At 34.4% G+C, this 17,562-nt stretch overlaps 1 protein-coding gene across 2 annotated transcripts in view; it reads right to left on the minus strand.

The window, feature by feature from the left end:
* The window catches only part of LOC138697559 (aspartate aminotransferase, cytoplasmic-like), a 355,155-nt gene that overhangs the window by 35,166 nt on the left and 302,427 nt on the right, over positions 1-17,562 (minus strand). The window lies entirely within an intron of this gene.

The raw sequence follows: 17,562 nt of genomic DNA on the forward strand, positions 1-17,562 counted from the left end.
TGTTGATGTTTTCATGTTCGAGGAAAAGATTGAAAAAGCGAAACGTAGTTGAGCTTTTTTAATTTCCGAGAACATGAAAACTAACATACCGCTCGTGTATCGTATATTATTTTGTGCGAAGATCGTTTATTACATACCTGAAAGACGAATTTATAAGTAGTTGCAATGAAATCTCCATCTTGGTTTCTGTTCAATGACGGCAACTTTTAAAAACTGAAATATCTATCTTCAACATTGTTGCTATAAAATGTTTTCTGTGTTTACTATATTCCAGCAGGCCGTGATATACGTCTGTCTTTTTTTTTCCCCAGTCTATAAATGTGAACTTAAAGCAAACGGTAAGGTTATGTAATGATTTAATACTTTAACAATATTATTTATATAACATATTGCAGTAATAACATCGGCATCTGGAATCTTGTTGATTTTTTCACGGCTTCCTTAATGTTACTTGCATTACAAATGCAGTAACTTTTGTGGTGTTGTAGAGTTTACTTAATTTTTGCAAATATTTAAAAACAATAATTAACAGTGCAATTCAGGTGAAATTGCAGTGGCAAGTTTCCAATTTATAATTATTACTATGTTAAACGTCTCTAAAAATAATATGTTAAAAGCCTTAAGCAGTAAAATGAATATGGCGCTTAAGCAGTAAGAAGAGGGAAATTGTTATGTGTGTTACGTTGGGAATACTGAATGTGGTATTTCACACTTACCGCGTATTGGTTTTGTGCGGAAAGCAAGCAAATACGCACGATCTCGCACAAAATAATTTACTGTCCCCTTCTGCCATAGACCCCTGAAACGCAGGCAGATTCCCCACCCCATTGTAACCCGCCCGAATTCATGTGGTATTAACGGTAGCTGCTTGCGATCAATTTCGATAGAAAGTTTCACTAAATGGACGCATTTTATCGCAGTATGGCCACTAAAAGAAGAGTTTTAACATTGGAAGAAAAAGTTAAAGTGATTCATCATATTGAGAATGTAATTAAAAATGCTGACGTATGTCGTGAGTTTGGCCTAGTTAATTTCACAATCCAAACGATTTGGAAGAGCAAGGATAAAATTGTTGCTGCATTTGAACAGAATGGATCAAAGCTAGAGAAGGGAGCAGTGAAATTGTAACTGAAACTATGAACATACTCGTAGAACGTAATTTAGAAAGTATGTATTCGGCAAGTAGGAGATAACAGAGTAAAATGACTGATTACTTGACTCCTAAGTAAAGAAGTTTAGTGAGTACGGAACAAACTGTTTTAATACAGAATATTGTATTTATAATTGTACGTGCATTTTATTATGTTCATAGTAGGCTTAAAAGTGAATACATAAATCTAAAATGAGCCTAATTAAGTTTGTTATTTTCATTTTCCACCTCACTAGTCTGATAATACTAATCTCGGTTACTACCACACTCGTTTATAACAACATAATGTTTAAGGTCTCTTGGATGTCGTTATAACCAAGTTCTACTGCATATCAAAAACATAATTTTACAGGAAGAACGAAAAACTGATTACTCGTAATCTGGGTAATTTTTTACAAAGTGAAAAATGTGAAGTGATTATGCTTGAGGCGTACTTTTGAGGACTTGAAAAAATGAAATGACTTATCAATTGTGTTATTCAAACTGAAGGAAAACGTATTGGACATAATACGTTTTAATTCAATAATTCTATAGATGAACGTATTGAAAAACCCTTAATGAGGCAAATATATAAAATAGTCATATATTATTATTATTATTATTATTATTATTATTATTATTATTATTATTAAAGAGAAACATTATCTATTAACACAAAATTGCAATTTCCACATTAAACATTTTGATATACGGGTGTTCATAATTTCTTCCTGCTGTCATAATATTTTTAATGACATAAATGAAAGCATAAAAACCATTATTATTATTATTATTATTATTATTATTATTATTATTATTATTACTACTACTACTATTGGTTGTTACTAAATAAAACATTATATGCATACAAAAAATAAATCTACACATTAAATTTTGATGATAGGAGAAAATCCACAAACGATTAGGTAAAACACGGCAATTTTACTTGAGCAAGTAAAGCGATGGGTTTGGAAGTAAATCCCGAAAAGACAAAGTATATGATTATGTCTCGTGACCAGAATATTGTACGAAATGGAAACATAAAAATTGGATATTTATTCTTCGAAGAGGTGTAAAAATTTAAATACTTTGGAGCAACAGTAACAAATATAAATGACACTCGGGAGGAAATTAAACGCAGAATAAATATGGAAAATGCGTGTTGTTATTCGGTTGAGAAGCTTTTGTCATCTAGTCTGCTGTCAAAAAATCTGAAAGTTAGAATTTATAAAACAGTTATATTACCGGATGTTCTGTATGGTTGTGAAACTTGGACTCTCACTTTGAGAGAGGAACAGAGATTTAGGATGTTTGAGAACAAGGTTCTTAGGAAAATATTTGGGGCTAAGAGGGATGATGTTACAGGAGAATGGAGAAAGTTACACAACGCAGAACTGCACGCATTGTATTCTTCACCTGACATAATTAGGAACATTAAATCCAGACGTTTGTGATGAGCAGGACATGTAGCACGTGTGGGCGAATCCAGAAATGCATATAGAGTATTAGTTGGGAGGCCGGAGGGAAAAAGACGTTTGGGGAGGCAGAGACGTAGATGGGAGGATAATATTAAAATGGATTTGAGGGAGGTGGAATATGTTTGGCAGAGACTGGATTAATCTTGCTCAGGATAGGGACCGATTGCGGGCTTATGTGAGGGCGGCAATGAACCTGCGGGTTCCTTAAAACCCATTTGTAAGTAAGTAATAATAACAATAATAATAATAATAATAATAATAATAATTATTATTATTATTATTATTATTATTATTATTATTATTATTATTATTATTCTAAATTAATGAGCGCTAAAACCCAATTATGGCAAGCATTAATTTCTATAAAGACTGCACATTTCAATGCATCTCTTGAACAACAAAGTTCATCATATAAACAATCATCATTCATGGCAAAATCAAATGCTTAGAATAATGATTTTCACAACGGCTTGAATTCTAAGACAGGACCTGATCAACAGCGAGTCGTATTCTTCAACGCTTAATGATAGCAATGAGTTAGGTTAATTTGTCATTCCATAAATTTTATGGCGTGTTTCACTTGTAAATTATAAAACAAATCATGCGGCTAAGTGTATTGTCTTCAATGATTAACACTATCTGCTAATTTGTAAATTCAAGTTTAAAAGTTATTTTGCAGGTTATATACGTCAGTAAAAATTCCCATTACTAGATAATACGTCACTGAGGTTGAATGCTCCTTTAATATCACGGTTGTAACATGACGTGTGTTATTTTGTTTACATAAGCATTGCTTGCCTGACGAGTAACGTAATACAAAATGTGACGAAATGAGTAATAATTGATGAAGCCAGTTTCGGTGCCGTTTTTCAAGCAGTATTGATAATACTGAACAAAGTAGACTACGTCAGAAGGATATTTTACAAAAATTTTCTTTTGTTCCGAATGCACCGCAGACTCACAATTTATTGTGCTCGGCAATGGATTGATGGTAGCGAAATGCTATATGGCAATATGAGTCTAGCGTTATCCATAGGATTACCTGATTTTCATTACAGGTAGAGAAAAACTCGTAAAAAACGAGGTATTCAGTCGTGGCTGGATTTCAAGCCATCCCTGAATCTCAGAATACGAAAAAAATTCGTTACTGTCTGAGCTACGCCGGTGGCGAAGGAGTGCACTTAATTTTCTCGTGTTCTTTAATCCTAGCAATACCAACCCATAATCTATATTAACGTGTGAGCGCACAAAGAAAATATTTATTTTATTTTTTTAAAATTATGCTATTTTTTATATCAACACTTTAAATATTATTTATTTGCTATAATTCAAGATACATACAAGACTTAGTATTCATCTATAAAGGTAAAGGTATCCCCGTAACATGCCATGAAGGCACTTGGGGGGCATGGAGGTAGAGCCCCATGCTTTCCATGACCTCGGCACTAGTATGAGGTGGTGTGGTCGGCATCACGCTCTGACCGCCTTTTACCCCCGGGAAGGACCCGGTACTCAATTTTATAGGAGGCTGAGTGAACCTCGGGGCCGTTCTGAAAGTTTGGCAACGAGAAAAAATCCTGTCACCACCTGGGATCGAACTCCGGACCTTCCAGTCCGTAGCCAGCTGCTCTACCAACTGAGCTACCCGGCCACCCAGTAATATATCTATACTAATAATAAATCTGTAGCCGAAATTTTTCTGGTAATTTTCGATTTTCCAAAAATAATTGGTCCTAACATGTATAATTAACCGCCCTGAAACCGAAAATCGCTTTTTTGTAAGTTTTGTATGTCTGTCTGTCTGTCTGTCTGTCTTGTCTGTCTGTCTGTCTGTCTTGTCTGTCTGTCTGTCTGTCTGTCTGGATGTTTGTTACCTTTTCACGTGATAATGGCTGAACCGATTTATATGAAAATTGGAATATAAATTAAGTTCGTTGTAACTTAGAATTTAGGCTATATGGCATTCAAAATATTTTATTTAAAAGGGGGGTTATAAGGGGACTTGAATTAAATAAATCGAAATATTTCCCATATTATTAATTTTCATGAAAATATTACATAACAAAAGTTTCTTTAAAAATAATTTCCGATAAGTTTTATTCCATGCAAAAGTTTGATAGGACTGATATCTAATGAGAGAAATGAGTTTCAAAATTACAATAACAACGCCATCTAAGGCGGTATAATGAAATAAAAAACAAATGACTTCGTCTATAAGGGGCCTTGGACAACAACAACCGAAAGCTATGAAACATACGGTAGCCTCCAGAGAATGTTTCTGTGTTTGTATGAAGCTAAATTAACCTATTTGTATAGTTAGTTATTAATTCACCATTGGAAAGTGTAGTTTCTCTAGATGGACATAATGCCATAATGTTATTACAGTAACTTCTGACTGAATCGAGGACAGGTAAGATTAAAATAGCTTCCAATGCACAGAAAACTTGATAGGCATTCGTTTCCTGTATTTCCTAAAATAATTTTTATGACAAATGAGTGTCTCTGGATCAAAATGATCGCATTTTAATTTTTTTAATACAATTTAAGTAACATAATAAACGATTTATCCTTCTATCAAACACGAATGTTCCCTGGATCAAATGTCCTATTTTAATTATGTAATTACTTTATATTTATTTCTAATGGGTGCAGCGGAGCGCACGGGTACGTCTAGTATTATAATAAAATTATGAGGCCTAGGAACGTAACACTTGAGAAAGAACTCATTTAGGCTTTAAAGTAATTCCTTCAGTGGTGCAAATTTGTCATTTTGGCGACGTAATTCCCTTACATTCTTGTCGTCAAAATTAATAATTCTTGTTAATTCAAAGAACTTGAGTTCGATCATTGCTCCATAATAAAGACCTGCAATTCGGTAGTACACAATAATATATATATATATATATATATATATATATATATATATATATATATATATATATACAGTATATAATTAATATTTGAGGAGAAAAATTCGCTCCGGCGCCGGGGATCGAACCCGGGTCCTTGGTTATGCGTACCAAGCGCTCTAACTACTGAGCTACGCCGAATTCAATCCACAGCACCGGACCGAACCCTCCTCCTTCGATGTTTCCCTTTGTGGCATGACTCCAAGTTACGCATATATGTTGACGTTTTATGTCCAAGTTAACTGCCATTATCCTACAAAGGGCACGCTCAACTGAGTGACTGTCTGGCCGGGATTCCGCAGTTATGTGCATAGTAATCTGTACAGAAATATGCTCTGCTAGCTATGAGAATATTAAAGATTTTTTATTAATTTATCCTACAGAATATCTGTAATATTGACAATTAATATTTGAGAAGTGGATTGTAGTCGGCGTAGCTTAGTGGTCAGAGCGCTTGGTACGTAGAACCAAGGACCCGGGTTCGGTCCCCGGCGCCGGAACGAATTTTTCTCCTCAAATATTAATTGTCAATGTTGCAGATATTATTCTGTAGGACAAATTAATAACAAAAATATTTAATATGTATGTGTTTATTTATGTATTCATTTATTCACTGATTCATTCATTCAACCATTAATTTATTCATTCAGTCATTCATTTATACATACATATATTTATTCAGCCTAGGTATTTATTTACCTACTTACTTACATCATTTATTTATTAATTTATTTATTTACTTATTTATTTATTCATTCTTACATTCATTTATTTTTTATATATTTATTTTTTTATTGTTTATGAGTTGATTTATTTACTTATTTATTAACTTATTTATTTATGTGTATATTTATTCACCTACCTACTTATTTATTTATTTACTTATTTATTTATTTTTCTATTTTTCTATTTATTGATTCATTCATTTATTCATTCATTCATCTATTTATTCATCAAATTATTTATTTATTTTTGTTTGGTTGTTTACGAGTTTATTTATTTACTTATTTATCGAATTATTTATGTGTATATTTATTTACCTACCCACTTATTCATTTATTTATTTATTTATTTATTTATTTATTTATTCATTTATTTACTCTTTTATTCACTTATTCATTAATTATTGTATTTATTTATTTTATTTATTTATTTACTTATTTACTTATTCATTCTTTTATTTATTTTTTTATTCACTTTTTGTTCATTCATTCATTCATTCATAGTATTTAATGAGTTGCCTTTCCTGTAGTACTTTTACACACACACATACCTACACACACCCAACATGCGTACAAATTGAGATTTTTATACCCATTTTGTGGTTTTTTACTTAATCCATTTTTTGGAGTAGACGGACATTACAGAGGATTCCAATAACGTGCGTTTACCGCGAGTTCTGGTACTTCACTCGAAAACAAGACTTAAATCAATCCTCGTTACGCCACATTCGTGTTAACTCAGCACGTACGTTGACAACACGGGAAACTACACTACGCAAGGAAAATAATTCATGTAAGTCAAAGCTACTTTTATTAATAATTTCCATGTCAAAGAAGCGTCATACACTGCTATGAGCGGCCGCCGCTTCTGTCAAGGCCTTAACCTTCACATAGCACACGCCAATTATTGAGTTCAGACAGCAGCAAGCACGCAAACTCACGTCACATAGTCATCTGGATTACCATTTCTACATTGTCTATCATCGGCATTGGAAGGGAATGGAAAGAGTACGGGAACCTTAATAAGACAAAATTAATACGGCTTTAGGAAACTGTACAATATTTTACTCTTTTATTGAATGTTCTTTCATCAACAATAAAAATGAATTAACACGTTTTCTGTTAACACATGCTAAAATTTTAATAACAAAAGTAATAATTATGATTAAGGTGCTGATAATAATGATAATGATTATGATTAAGGTCCTGATAACAATGATGATTATGATTATGATTAAGATGGTGATAATAAGTTAATTATAATAATTATTATGATTAAGGTGCTGATAATAATGATAATGATTATGATTAAGGTGCTGATAATAATGATTATGATTAAGGCCCTGATGATGATTATGATTATGATTAAGATGCTGATAATAAGTCAATTATAATAATGATTATGATTAAGGTGCTGATAATAATGATAATGATTATGATTAAGGTGCTGATAATAATGATTATGATTATGATTAAGGTGTTGATAATAATGATTATGATTAAGGTCTTGATAATAATGATTATGATTATGATTAAGGTGCTGATAATAATGATTATGATTAAGGTCTTGATAATAATGATTATGATTAAGGCCCTGATGATGATTATGATTATGATTAAGGTGCTGATAATAAGTCAATTATAATAATGATTATGATTAAGGTGCTGATAATAATGATAATGATTATGATTAAGGTGCTGATAATAAGGATTATGATTAAGGCCCTGATGATGATTATGATTATGATTAAGGTGCTGATTATAAGTCAATTATAATAATGATTATGATTAAGGTGCTGATAAGAATGATTATGATTATGATTAAGGTGCTGATAATAATGATTATGATTAAGGTCTTGATAATAATGATTATGATTATGATTAAGGTGCTGATAATAATGATTATGATTAAGGTCTTGATAATAATGATTATGATTAAGGTCCTGACAATAATGATGATTATGATTATGATTAAGGTGCTGATAATAAGTCAATTATAATAATGATTATGATTAAGGTGCTGATAATAATGATAATGATTATGATTAAGGTGCTGATAATAAGGATTATGATTAAGGCCCTGATGATGATTATGATTATGATTAAGGTGCTGATTATAAGTCAATTATAATAATGATTATGATTAAGGTGCTGATAATAATGATTATGATTATGATTAAGGTGCTGATAATAATGATTATGATTAAGATCTTGATAATAATGATTATGATTAAGGTGCTGATAATAATGATAATGATTATGATAAGGTGCTGATAATAATGATTATGATTAAGGTGCTGATAATAATGATAATGATTAAGTGTTGCAATTATTTGGTGCATTTGGGTTCCACCATCGATTTCCAGATGGATGGCGATCCTGGTGCTTGTTCACTCCCACATCTTACTGATTTTAACATTGGGGTACACAATCTGTTATATATTATGTGATCAAGGCTAATACCGATCTGGATGCTAGATTTACCGTGAAAAACCTACCCTTGGACAGATCACTATATTATATATATATATGTATATATATATATATATATATATATATATATATGTATATATCACTATATTATATATATATATATGTATATATATATATATATATATATGTATATATATATATGTATATATATATAGTTGTTGTGATGCAAGAAAACCTGTTTCTTGTTCCTAGCTCCTAAACTAAAGCCGAAAATAAATATTTTTTGGGAGTGCATTCTGTCCTTTTGTCCTCTGATTTTGTTCATATTCAATATAAATAATAAATATAATTGAATATGAACAAAATCAGAGGACAAAAGGACAGAAGGCACTCCAAAAAAAATGTTTCTTTTCGACTTTAGTTTAGGCGCTAGAAACAAGAAACAGGTTTTCTTGCATCACAACAACTATCGTAAAAGTTAGGAAGTAAAAATGGATCCACATTTTCTTAACTCATTATATTAGTCTTCGTTAATTCCAATCTGGGAAACTGTTAGGGCTACAAATGCTTACATCTCATGTTAATTGAAATATAAGTTTCAAGGTATCACCTACTTGATTTAATATTTTTATCCGGCATTATATTTAACACTTATTTTAATAAAGAAAGCGAACGTGCTTTTAGTGTATGGTATACATTAAACACCATCTCATTTGATACTTACTTATGGCTTTTAGAGAATTCGGAGGTTCATTGTTGGCCTCACATAAACCCGCCATGGATCCCTGTTAGAGATGAACAACGATCGAGAAAGCAAGACTAACAGCGCCCGCAAAGCCGAAAACCCGCACGACAATGCTGTATACGTCGTGTCGTTGACGTAAAGACTGCTTGTGAGTGTTTCGAGACGCCGAGATTGATCACTCCCGAAGTCCCGAACGTCAAGCAGCCTTAAATCGCCACAATTGTTTATACCCGACTGAACTTTTATCTACTTTGGCAACTGTTATATATGTATAAACAATCAAGTAGCCTAATTGAAACATCATCTCTACCTTTCAGTGTATAATAATCCGTTCCCCAGTCATTATTTAATTACCACGCTCTTATCAAAAGGCTAGGAATTTTCTTTTCATATGTTTTGGATCAAGTGTGCAATCTCAAGTAAAAAGATATTCATGTTATATTTCTTAGAAATGCAAATTTATTTGAGAATTGTTTTTTTTTTCTATTTATATATATCCATAGGTCATATCATATAATATAACCACAACATTTTGGTAACTAAGATACTGTACTGTTTTTTCTTTTTGTCTCATTTAAACATTTATGATATTATTTATTTCAATTATGTATGTCATTCAAAGTTACGAAATCTTTCCACGCCGACCAAATGCTATTTCGAGAATGATGAGCGAGACTCGAAGCGCACGAGAATGACGAGACGAGACTCGAAAGACAAATGCAACGAACACAGCGAGCGAGAGCGGCAGTTAGTTTTGTTCATCATTAGTCCTTATCCTGTGCAAGATTAATCCAGTCCGTACCTTCATATCCAACCTCCCTCAAATCCATTTTAATGTTATTCTCTCATCTACGTCTCGGCCTCCCCAAAGATCTTTCTCCCTCAGGTCTTCCAACTAACACTCTAGATGCTTTGCTGGATTCGCCCATACGTGCTACATGTCCTGTCCATCTGAAACGTCTGGATCTAATGTTTCTAATTATGTTGGGCGAAGAATACAATGCGTGCAGTTCTACGTTGTATAACTTTCTCCATTCTCCTGTAACTTCATCCCTCTTACAAGCAAACGTTCTGATGAGGGCAGATAAAAAAGTTAAATTTTTTTCTTCCACCATGTTAATAATGTCAAAAGAAACGCTTATACAAATTTTGGCCACTCGACCACAATTACGAGGCCCTCCAGAAAGTGAGTTTCCTTTGGGGCCGCTTACAGAAAAAAGCACAATTGCATGGAAATATTTATTGAAACAGATACAGCAATTGTTGCGCTTTTTGTCAACATATCCCCCACTGGAATTGAGACATTTGTCATACCATGGGATCAATTTTTGTGTCGTAGAAGTCAGCCGCCTCAGATCGGGACCAGCGTTTGACTGCGTCTGCATCTCTCTCTGTCGATCCCATGATATGAGAAATGTCTGAATTCCGATGGAAAATATGTTGAAAAATAGCTCAACAATTGCTGTGTCCGTTCCAATAAATTTGTCCAATGAAATTGCGTTTTTTTTTCTGTTAGCGGGCCCTGGCGAACTTATTTTTTACGGCCTTCGTAATTGCGGTCGAATGGCCAAAATTTGTATAAGCACTTCTTTTGACATTATTAACATGGTGTGCGAGATCGTGCGTATTTGCTTGGTTTCCGCACAAAAACAATCCGCGGTAAGTCTAAAATTCCACATTCAGTATTCCCAACCTAACACACATAACAATTTCCCTCTTCTTACCGCTTAAGTGACATATTGATTTTACTGCTTTAGGCTTTTAACATATTATTTTTAGAGACGTTCAATATAGTAATAATTATAAATTGGAAACTTACCACTGCAATTTCACCTAAATTGCACTGTTAATATTATTGTTTTTAATATTTTTGCAAAAATTAAGTAAACTCTACAACTACACTAAAGTTACTGCATTCGTGATGCAAGTAACATTAAGGAAGCCGTGAAAAAATCAACAAGATTCCAGATGCCGATGTTATTACTGCAATATGTTATATAAATAATATTGTTTAAATATTAAAATGAAAAATAAATCTATACATAACCTTACCGTTTGTTTTAAGCTCGCATTAGACTGGAGGAAAAAAGACAGACGTATATCACGGCCTGCTGGAGTATAGTAAACACAGAAAACATTTTATAGCAACAATGTTGAAGGTAGATATTTTTGTTTTGCAAATTTGCCGTCATTGAACAGAAACCAAGATGGAGATTTCATTGCAACTAATTTGAAATTCCTCTTTCAGGTATGTAATAGACGATCTTCGCACAAAATAATGTACGATACACGAGCGGTATGTTTTCTTTTAATTCTCGGAAATTAAAAAAGCTCGACTACGTTTCGCTTTTTCAAACTTATCCTCGAACATGAAAACTTCAACATACCGCTCTTGTAACGCATATTACTATTTTATATGCCCCCATTAGAACGTTTGCTTGTTAGCCTCAAATAGTACGTACCTTATTCTAGAACTATACTATAAGAATACGTGCATGCAATTTCACATTTTACATTCATTTTCTTTCTCTTAAAATTACTGCTGATGTAAATGTAGGTCTAACACTTGTTCCTACTTACAATCTCAAGACATGTGTACCGCACCATTCTATCCCGTATTCTTGTTTCGAGGAGGAAATAGCACACGTGTCGCTTGAAGTACGTTACTAGCAGTGCTTGAATTGACATCGTAGCTCTTATATTTTGCTCTTCTCTGTCTTTCACATCTTGGGATGTAGCGAATATTTACACGATCGATCTTGCGGCTGGAGTTCAGAAGAGAAGTTATGTCAGCACTTTGCAAACTTGTGAGTTCCGGGAAAGCTTGCCCTACAGCCGGCTGACTCTGTGGCTGACAATCTCTGCCTTCGTATTTAAAACCTCCCTCACTCTCTGGTATAAATCCCCCAGTTGCTTCTTGCAACTTTCATATAGATTTCAGAAAAAAAACTAATAAGATAATTCTTATTTCTACTTCTTCTTCAATTCTTGCTTTGGGTGCAGACTTATTCCGAGTTCTCAAATCTTCTGAATTTTAATCGATGTGTTTTATGAAACTTGTTCTGCCTCGCCTTTGCTGTTATATTGCATCCTTTCGAAGTAAGATCTTCACTCCTATCTCTTTCTAGACGACCACGAAAATAGAAAATATTAAGCTCTTTCCTGATGTGATCTTTACTTACATATTTGGTATCGAAAGTGATATTGGTATTCTAACAGATTTAATAAAGTTCATATCGTAAGTCTATGTTATAGAAGTTTCCTTTCTGTGATTCTGCGAAGAGTTTTCTGCCATATATACGTACTCGTACTGCCTAGTCTTCTAGTATGTAATTTTCTTTGAAGTCCTTTTAGTTAGTAGTTAGTAGTAGTTAGTGGTGGTAGTAGTAGTAGCCTAGTTGGTAGTGGTATTACAGTAGTTGGTAGTTAGTAGTAGTAGTAGTAGTAGTAGTAGTAGCAGTAGTAGTAGTAGTAGTAGTAGTAGTAGTAGTAGTAGTAGTAGTAGTAGTAGTAGCAGCAGCAGTAGTCAGGGACATCATTTTATTTTACTAACATTTCTAATATTAACCTGGCTATACCTTTGGATTAACTGTTGAGAACCGGAAACACCGTTTGCCACCACCTTCCAAGACTGGAGTTCGATGATACTGGTATAAAATACAAAAAAATCACTTTACTACGTATAGGAGGGAAGAAAAGTAGCTCATCCACTTACGTAAACTAGGATATAGGCTATCATGACTTTGAGTTTGATAATTTTCATTAGGTTTTGTTTAATCAAATTACAGTACAATATTAACAATAATTGTTTTTACTCACGAATTGAGCTATCCATTCGGACGTATTCATTATGCAGTTGATATTATACTGTTACAGCACATTAGCGTACAATATAAAGAATGAAGTTAAATTGCAAATAATCATAATATGGATATTTAAACACATTTTTGAAAATGGTGGCCGTTCATTTCGATACAGGCTTCAGTTCTTTTATGCATATTATAGCACTATAGACTATTGTACCTAATTTCAATTACCAGTTTCGTCCTTCGTTGGAATAATTCTGTACCTATTCTATAAAAAAGTATCTTACGTACTGTAAATTCAATCTTCACTTCTGCCCGATCCGAAAAGATAAATTTACTCAGACATGCTGTCTACTGTCTGTCCAAGTGGTTATGTCGCAGGGTCGTTGAAAGGGGGGAAATCACGTGACAGTTATTTACTTAACGAGGCCCTTTTATTTAAGTTATTTTAAACAGTTGTATAATATTACGTAGACGTCCAATTCCTAACAGAAATTAATGTTTTCATAAAAGAGCTAAGGCAGTCCAGTCACTAGCCTTTACAGAAGGGTGAACAGAGGCGGATGGGGAAAACGGACGACAATACCTGTGCGAAAATATTGAAGACTCTTTCGCCACTGGAAAACGCGAACATATTTCTGGAACGTACTGTACTCACTCAGTACTGTTTACTGTGACCGTACGACTCTGTCTGTATATACGGTCTCGGTTCTGTGTGAAAGACGTGTGGAAGTATACTAGTAGAAGGAGTGGGAGTGAAGTACATTCAAAAACTCAGGTACAATAAAAGTTGAAGTAAAAATAAAATGATATCCCTGTAGTAGTAGCAGTAGCAGCTTCAGGAGCGGTAGTAGTAGTAGTAGTAGTAGTAGTAGTAGTAGTAGTAGTAGTAGTAGCAGCAGCAGCAGCAGCAGTATAGTAGTAGTAGCAGCAGCAGTAGTAAAGAAACGGATCTATGAACCAACAATCCCGTTCTATAAAGATAAATATAGCCTGTCCCACATTGATGTAATAGGTCTGATAGTGGGAGCACGAGGTACCATACCCTCCTTCTTTGCCAACAAATGTAAAAACCTGGGCCTAACACAGCATTGTGAAGGAAATAGCCATTAGTGCCCTCAAAGGATCGGTTCAGATATTGAGAAATCATTTGTATGGGAGCGATAATGGAAATTTCAATTTATCTTAACCGATGGCTGTTGATTCGTTTAGATATCAATGCCAATAAATCCGTACTATTATTTTTCTAGCGGTATATGGCATTCATATCATTTTAACCTATCTGGTGATTTTTTTTTTTTTTTTCCACTTTCTTAACTGTAAATGAGCACAAACGCTACTTAAGTGTAAATTTTTCTGACATTTTGTATATTCGATTCCCTCATCGTTTCAAATGCATATCATTTTACCTTTTAGGTGTGTTTACAAATTATATGTAATACGCTTTGTCAAATCTGGCAACTTTTTCATAAGGGAAGCTAACTTTCTTCTTCTTCTTCTAGTATTTTACGTATAGACGCTTTCAATGAAAATGAAATTGAAAGATTTTCAAAATGTAGGGCCTATGTGCATTAATAATAATAATAATAATAATAATAATAATAATAACAATAATAATTGGAAATTTATGTTTTGAAGAGGTGGAGAAGTTCAAATATCTTGGAGCAACAGTAACAAATATAAATGATATTCGGGAGGAAATTAAACACAGAATAAATATGGGAAATGCCTTTTATTATTCGGTTGAGAAGCTTTCATCATCCAGTCTGCTGTCAAAAAATCTGAAAGTTAGAATTTATAAAATAGTTATATTACCGGTTGTTCTTTATGGTTGTGAAACTTGGACTCTCACTTTGAGAGAGGAACATAGGTTAAGGGTGTTTGAGAATAAGGTGCTTAGGAAAATATTTGGGGCTAAGAGGGATGAAGTTACAGGAGAATGGAGAAAGTTACACAACACAGAACTGCACGCATTGTATTCTTCACCTGACATAATTAGGAACATTAAATCCAGACGTTTGAGATGGGCAGGGCAGGTAGCACGTATGGGCGAATCCAGAAATGCATATAGAGTGTTAGTTGGGAGGCCGGAGGGAAAAAGGCCTTTGGGAAGGCCGAGACGTAGATGGGAGGATAATGTTAAAATGAATTTGAGGGAGGTGGGATATGATGATAGAGAATGAATTAATCTTGCTCAGGATAGGGACCAATGGCGGGCTTATGTGAGGGCGGCAATCTCCGGGTTCCTTAAAAGCCAGTAAGTAATAATAATAATAATAATAATAATAATAATAATAATAATAATAATAGTGCATTAATAATAATAATAATAATAATAGCATAACAAAGGCGATAGATAACAAGGGTTCCCCGGTTGCACTTAAAGTTAAAAGAGGTTCCGCTATGAAAAGATTTGATAAACAATGATGTAGCTGATTTGAAACTGGATGTATTAGATACAGAGCACAGCCCAGCTCACATAGATGCGTTCTAATTGAATTCCTCAAGATCGCCAGACTCTCACTCGGTGACGTCACAACGACGACGTCAACTTTCCTACAACTTGACCGTGGATCCCGCCCCCCCTCCACCCGGCGGCAACTTTCACCGCGCATCCAGCGATTTATTTGTCTCGTGCCGCACGCGGCTTTCATTACCATCTGCAACATTTCTAACAGTGTTGCCAACACACCTGAGCTAGGTCAGATCAATTCTAGACAAGGTGGAAGAAGGAAATGCTTAACTCAGCCCATAAATACATGCGAAAAATTACAGACTGTAATGCTTTTCACGGTACTTAGTTCATACGTTTCATCTTCGAGACTAAAATATTTTGTTTTTCTGGACAGCTGTAATACAGGGACATTATTTTATTTTTACTAACATTTCTAATAGGCTATTCGCCTGGCTAAACATTTGGATCAACGGTTGAAAACCGGAAACACCGTTTGCTACCCCCTTCCACGACTGGAGTTCGATGATACTCGCGTAATATAGGTATACTCTATTTTATTTCAAGGAGTGCAGTCGGTGGCTCCTTTGAACACCCACTCACAGATTTATGACTTCCTACACAAACAACTCTGACAATTCTATCCTGTCCCTTCGTCCCAACATTGCACAGTTGCCACAATCCTGGTGACCTTCGAAATTATGCAGTGAAACTGACGGGATTCTTGAAATTCGGAAAAGATGCGGCAACTCTACCTCCACGTGGATTTGACGGGCACCTGTCAATTCTTCTGAACGAGGGTTGTGATTGGTTACTAACAAGAGAAGACAAGATTTCCTTCACAGTAAGCAAAACATTTATTTATGACAATCAATTAGTAGGGGGCAGTAGAAGGTCTTTCGGCAAAGTCCTTTTTATGAAACTGCACTCCATGAAAAAAAAAAAAAAAAAAAGTATACAAACAAATCACTTCACTAGGTATAGGAGGGAAGAAAAGTAGTTCATCCATTTACGTAAACTAGGAAATATCACGCTTTTGAGTGTGATAATTTTCATTAGGTTTTTGTTTAATCAAAATACAGTACAGTATTAACAGTGAGTGTTTTTACTCACGAACTGAGCTATCCATGTGGACGTATTCATCATGCAGTGTATATTATACTGTCTACAGCACATTAGCGTACACTATAGAGAATGAAGTTAAATTGAAAAATAATCATAATATGGATATTTAAACACATTTTTCAAAATGGTGGCCGTTCATTTCGATACAGGCTTCAGTTCTAATGTGTGTAATTCCAATTATGTTTCGTCCTTCTTACTAGTAATAATAATAATAATCCGTGGAGCTACAGCCTGTGAGGGGCCTAGACCGACCAGCCGGCTGCTGGCCTCACGCCCACATGCCGAAGCAGAGGTGGACGATCATCCAACCAGAATGGAGGTATCGTGTGGTTAGCACGATGATCCCCCCAGCCGTTATAGCTGGTATTAGCAACCGGATTTCGCTACCTATCTTAGCTCCCCAAGTGCATCACGATGCTGGGTGGGCACTGGTCCCATACACTGGCCGAAATTTCACAAGAAAATGTCTTCCTCCATGAGGACTCGAACCAGCGCGCATTCCGTAACGCGAGTCCTAGGCGGGATGCCTTAGACCACGACGCCACGGCGCGGGACTTCTTACTAGTAACTCATGTTGAAATAATTCTTTACCTACTTTATAAAAGAGTACCTTACGCACTGTAAATTCAATCTTCACTTCTGCTCGATCCGAAAATATAAAATTACTCAGACATACTATCTACTGTCCGTCCAAATGGTTATGTCGCAGGATCGTAGAAAGAGAGGAAATCACGTGACAGTTAATTACTTAACGAGGCCCTTT

The sequence above is a fragment of the Periplaneta americana genome, chromosome 4 (assembly GCF_040183065.1).
Source record: "Periplaneta americana isolate PAMFEO1 chromosome 4, P.americana_PAMFEO1_priV1, whole genome shotgun sequence".
NCBI classification, from domain to species: Eukaryota; Metazoa; Arthropoda; class Insecta; order Blattodea; family Blattidae; genus Periplaneta; species Periplaneta americana.